Source organism: Aythya marila, assembly GCF_965140915.1.
Source record: "Aythya marila genome assembly, chromosome: 4".
Classification (NCBI taxonomy): Eukaryota; Metazoa; Chordata; class Aves; order Anseriformes; family Anatidae; genus Aythya; species Aythya marila.
In genome coordinates, this window is record NC_139045.1 from 31304771 (window position 1) to 31310770 (window position 6000).

Sequence of the window (6000 nt, forward strand, 5' to 3'; positions counted from 1 at the left end):
CAGAACAATTACGGAGGCTGATCTACCTTGAGGGCTGGTTAGAGCCTTGCAGGGCTTCCGTTATCTCTCTCAGCAGGGTACCTTGGATTATCCCAGCACCTCAGCATGTGACTGACTTTCCTGCGGTCAGATGCTTGAAACCTCTCTCTTCCATTCTTTGAGCTTTGTGCATCGGGGACTGTGTCTAACCAGGTCCTAGCAGTCCAGCCTAATGCCTCTGGGTGTTGGGAAGCACCAGGCAAGTCCTAAAAGATTGGAAGCTAAAAATGAATGAAAATGAGGTAGAGGCAAAAATGCATGTCTCAGTGCATAACAACTTGTTAAATTGTAGATCAAAAATAAAAACCCAACCCACCACAGCAGCTGACTTGTATATACTGGAGACTTGGGCGAGTTCGCAGTCAGGGAATCCAGCCCAGGAGCATTAGTGATGTACTGGGTTTGTGCAGTCAGTGCCTTCTGCAGCTGCTGCCTTTTTGCTTCCCTAGTTCAAACTCTCATTTCAGAAAGCTGTGCTTAGCTTTGGGGATTTTTACCCCATATACTGCACTGATAACTGAGATGGTGCAGATAGTGCCTACATGTGAAGTAACTGGAAATAAAGTTCTTTTAAGCATGTGATGATGTGATGATGTGATGTGATGATGATCTGTGTCATAATCCTCAGCCAGTAAACTTATTTTTATCCTTTCTTTTGGTTCTACCACAGTACCTGTTTATTAGTTATATTAATATAACATATATCTCAGTCACATGGGACCATTTTTCCATTGGGTTGGGTATCTTGTTGGCAAAGAGGATCATTAGAGTATGCATGTGATAGTTGTATCAAACCCTTCCTCTGTAAAATAAATAAATAAATAAATAAAAGAACATCTCTAAAATATTATTCATAACGAACAGAGCTGAGATTATATTTGATACTTAGCAGAAGTCTGTAATGTAGGCTTCCTACAGCACAGCTCTGTTAAGGATAAGAGAAAATATAACCAGTGACAGACACATCTGAGCAGGCAGAAGTCTGTACACTGGTAATGCTGAAAGTAATATTCTACTATCTTATCTCAAAAGCAACCCTAAAGGTGGATATAGTCTATATGGAAATAGTGTGGAAACCCATACGAGGAGAATAGGTTGATCGCAAACAGTGCAACTGCAAGCAGTCAGCAAGCTTTTAAGTAAAAGAATCAGACAAACAAGGGGTGTTCTGGGTTTGGGATTTCTTTTTAAAGAAAAAAGAGTGAGCTGACAAGAAAGAAACAGCAAATAATTTTCACTTAAATACAGTAGTAGCCTGAAGTCTATTGTGGAAGAAAAGTCGATGACATAGAAAAATGTCCTCAAAAGGCAGGAAAAATGCCACGTGAAGGTCTACAAAATGATACGATAGAAATGAAACCAGAAGAATCTAAAGAGAGCTGACAAGAAAGGTAATGCAGCTTGAGGTACAGCTTGTTTGAGCTGACTTGGAAATTAGGCCAAAAACAGCAAATGTTTTCTTTCTCAGAACTTTTATTTATTTATTTTGGTGTGGCTCACTAGTAACCTGTGCGTAACACCCTCTTTTACACAAGTAGGCACACGACAGTGGAGTTGGAGTATCATATGAGCTTCCTGACATCCCTCCTCTGCAGTGGGGTTCCCCTCAGCCCATCTCATTCTTCTCTTGATACAGACTGAATGTTAAAACTGCACTTTGTCTGACACTTCTGGAAATTGGTGGCCACCTTGTTGGCCCTCATTTATACAAGGAGACCTCTCTGCCTTGCTGGTCTGGAGGCAGGAGCTTAGGAATAGGACTTCCTGGTACTGTTAAGTGAGGCTGTGTTGCAGGCCCACTCTCAAGCATAGCCATTTGATTTGGGATGCCTAAAGCATTAAGAAAGCTCAGTTCCTGGGCCTTTCTCCAGTGCAACCTGGAGGGCCTGAATTGGAAAACACTTAAACTAAATGGAAGGATTCCCATTAGAGGAATAAAAGACCATGAAGCAACTTCTGAAGCATTGTCATGTTGAATTCCTTGAGAAGGAGGAAAGTGAAGATGAGATGATGTAGCAAATGTTTTACAGCTCTCCCATACACAGAGCTGGCTGAACCACCACTGCGTTCTTACGTGCTTGCTACCAGGTTACTTCATTCAGGGATTTCATTCCACACTCAGGCTCATTGGCTTAGGCTGATTTACTTCCTTTGACTTGTGAGGTGCTCTTATCTGTCCAGGGGGAGACAAAGGTGTGCTGAGGCATGTGATATTTTATTTTATTTTATTTTTTATTTTATTTTTTAATCAGAACAACTTTTTCAAAAATAAGATAGCTCGTTTCCTTCAGCAGTTACAAAAATTGAGTAACTGTTAACATCAAGTTGTTCATTAAACAGCTACTGCATGTACTTACTGAAATATGTTCAATTATTTCTGAAATACTTAAGGTAAAATATACTGAAAAAGTTAATCACAGCTTGCTTTCCAGGGTTGTAATATATCTGTGTCTTATCTACACTAAGATTGACTATAAATGAGAATATCCTACCCAAACAAACATATGCTTACCCTGGAATTATGAATCATAAAAATCCAACAAATCTAAAAGAAGCTAAGAAGCAGCTATCCGTGTAAATGCAATTAAAAATTGTTCACTGGTACTTAGATTTTTATCCCTACTTTTCTCATCTTCTCTGCAACTCTTTCCCATGTAATTAAATTGCTTTTATTTTTTTTAATGAACTATTAAACCACCAAGAATATGAGTAAAATTCCATTAATTTTTTTTTTAATGTTGCATAAAAAAAAAAATCAAACTCTTTCATAAACTTTTAAACAAAATACTCAAGTGAAGCTTCCTTTAGTTATGCTGATCCTCCTTTTCAGGTTGCTGGTATATTCTTACTTGGTTAGACGCCACTCCTGTTTAGCAAGTAATGTACAATTATTTGAATGTAAGCACATAAAATATATTTTCTGTTGTTGTTTTCCTAGCCAAAGGAGATGAGGCTTTAAAATTATTTCTGGCTAGCTTGTAATAGCGAGGCTGTTAAAAACCTGGGGAAGTGTCTGAACAGTTTGTCCTTTGCATCTTTATCCATAGTTTTCTAACATCTTGGGATCCCACCATGTATTTAATTATTCCTGAAGCTGAAAAGCTGCAGAACTAGTATACAGGGAGGAGGGAAGAAGGAACGTGGAAAGCTTAGTACCAACATAAGAACCCTCAAAATATGCAAAATGCTCTATTAGGAGCAGAAAACTGAAAAATCATTCTCTTTACCCCCAGTGGATTAATGTAAATCTAAGGAAGAATAGCCAAGAAGTCAAATCTTACCTATACAGAAGTACACCTTCCTTCCATTTTGAAATACTGGAATATCATGCAATTGAAGTGGGTTTAACAAGCACAAATCCAGTATGACATGGAACAAATGGCTTTTCTGGCATGTAATTCTGGAGCAGGAGCACAAAAACTCTGAGAGCCACTACTCAAACAGGATTCCTGTGCCAACCTTTCCCTAGCCCAAGAAGCAGCTGTGGCTGCTTTCTTTCAGTGGGGTTTGAATATGCGGTGTGGGGGGTACATAGACATGAAGCTGAGCTCCCAAAAGCCCACAGCATTTATGTATTAGTTAGCTTTTGGAAAAGCTTTACCTCTCACTAAACTCATTTCTGTGGTGCAGGTTCAACCAGAGCTAAATACAGCTGATCTCCACGTGCTCGTGGAATACTCCCACTGTTTTATTCACAGCAGCATTAAGTAGCTACTGAAATATTAGACAAACTTCACATGAGGCTGTGAAAGAGAAGCAGGAAAATGTAGCTGATGTATTCATGGAGACAAGCTGTTACCAGCATGTAAAAGTGGTAGGTAGTTTTGAAAGTTTCCTGAACCAAGGGCAGTTCTCAGGAGCTTAGCAAATGCCGCCTGTATGTGGGAGAAATTGAGTTTTTGCAAATAAAGTACTGCCTCTGTTCAAAGTTAAGAAGCCCTGATCCAATTTATGTTGCAAGATTTGGCACTTTGTGGGCTCTGATGCCTTTCTGGAAGATGTGCTTTCATTAGGTATGTTATTGGGCTCGCTCCAGGGCATGTAATGAAATTCAGCAGTGTGTATGTTTGTGTTGCTGGCTGAACAGGGTGATAGGAGTTTCCTCTGGTCTTCATCTAGCGCTTCCATAGCCTAAATCCTTGGAGGGGATGAATGAATAAAATAAATATGATTTCATGGTAGCTGAAAACCGAATGCTTTTTTAAAGGAAAAACATGTAATAAAAATTTCATCAAAATATACGCCTTTAGTGTTCAAAGGAGTCCAGGTAGCTTTCTCTTATGAACATTGCCTTAGACAATGGAGGTGGCTTTTTTTTTTTTTTTTAATCTTTTTTCTTTTAAAGTTACCTAGTCCAAAACATTGTGTGCTCCTCAAAATCTTTGTCATTCTGTGGAAATTGTGAGATGATTGTTTTGCATGCACCCAAGCCTTTCTTTGCCATTTAGCTCCTCTCCAGTCAGAACCAGTTCATTTCTGAAAGCGTGAACAGACTTTCCTGATAGATGTTACTCTATTCTTTTAGAGCCCAATTTACCTACGATGCAGGTTCATGTGTTAAAGTATGTACCTCTGAACAACAAAATGACCCTCATAGCTCTTTTATTCAAAAAGAAAGGGAGGGATGAAAGTACTCTTCCCTCATCAGTTTGAATCCAACCTGCTAATCTGACTTCTCTAGGAGTGCATTGCAAAGAGTAAGTTCTGGCTAGGAAGAGGTCCTGGGGAAAGGAGAGAAACATTCTAACATTTGTCTTTGTCCTTGCTGTTGAATCTGTGGAACAGAGCAAGGGAGACATGAAGATTTCGGACAGAAGGGCCCTGTTGGTGCAGGGACCACCTGAAGCACTCAGCACAAGTAGCAATGTCTTATTTTTCTTCTTCATTAGGTTAATAATGTCAGTATCAAAGCACAGAGTTAGGCTCCTAAATCATAAAGGGGTGAGATTTAAGACACAAATTTTTAATTTCCCATTGATTTAGTAAGTTTTCATTTGCTTGGAAAGCTGACTGTTTTATCCCTTGAAATGTTTTGACTTCTCTGTACAAACTAATTGAGTGAATACCATTCCTGACATACTAGTTCTGCGCTCTTCACTCACACACTGCGACATTTCCAACTTTGACAAAGATCGTTTGACTCAGTATTTGTTTTTATACATTAGTGAATACTTCCCTCTGCAGGAAACTGTAAGTCAATAGCAGCTGTAGCCTGTGGTAGTGCAGAAAAAAACATTCAATACCTGAAGTGGTAATTCTTGTAGTTAAAGAAATGGGTACGTGTTTCTTGGCCAGCTGCCCTGGTGGTATGGCTGTGTTTTACCTAAGTTTTCCATCAAGGTATTTCCACTGAGTCTCACAGATTTTCACTGGCTCTTGACAGCAAGTACTCTGCCAATATCCACACTGAATATTATAACTTTGGGCAAAGGTGCTTAGAAATACTAACCTCTTTGCGTGGTGGGATGAGAACAGGAGAGAGAGAGAGAGAAAAGATGTTCATGTCAGACACATTCTGCCGTGGCTTTTTAAGGGAATTTGACTTCCTACCTAAACTGAGCTGTAACATACAGACCAGCCTCAGTGAGCTGCAGTTTGCCTTTGTAAACACTTGATTCTCATACTGATTAACTTCAATTTCTGATTATCACTGTCAACAAATAGTTGACAAGCTCCTGTGCCTGAATGACCTCCCCCCCCCATGTAAAAAATGGCAGTACTACACGTTCTTTCTGGAGCACCACAAGCTTGTAAGTGTGGAGTATGATCGCTGCTGTTTGATCTACAAGCCAGTACTGTTCTCAGTGGCTATTACCTTGTATTTTCAACTCTTTCGAGTCTAGAACTTTACCTGCTAGCTCAGCATCACTGCATTCTCCAAATGTAAGACTGGAATTGAGACCAAACTACCTTATTTTTGTTGCCTTCTTTTTGAAGATGTTTAGGTGTCCTCACACTTCT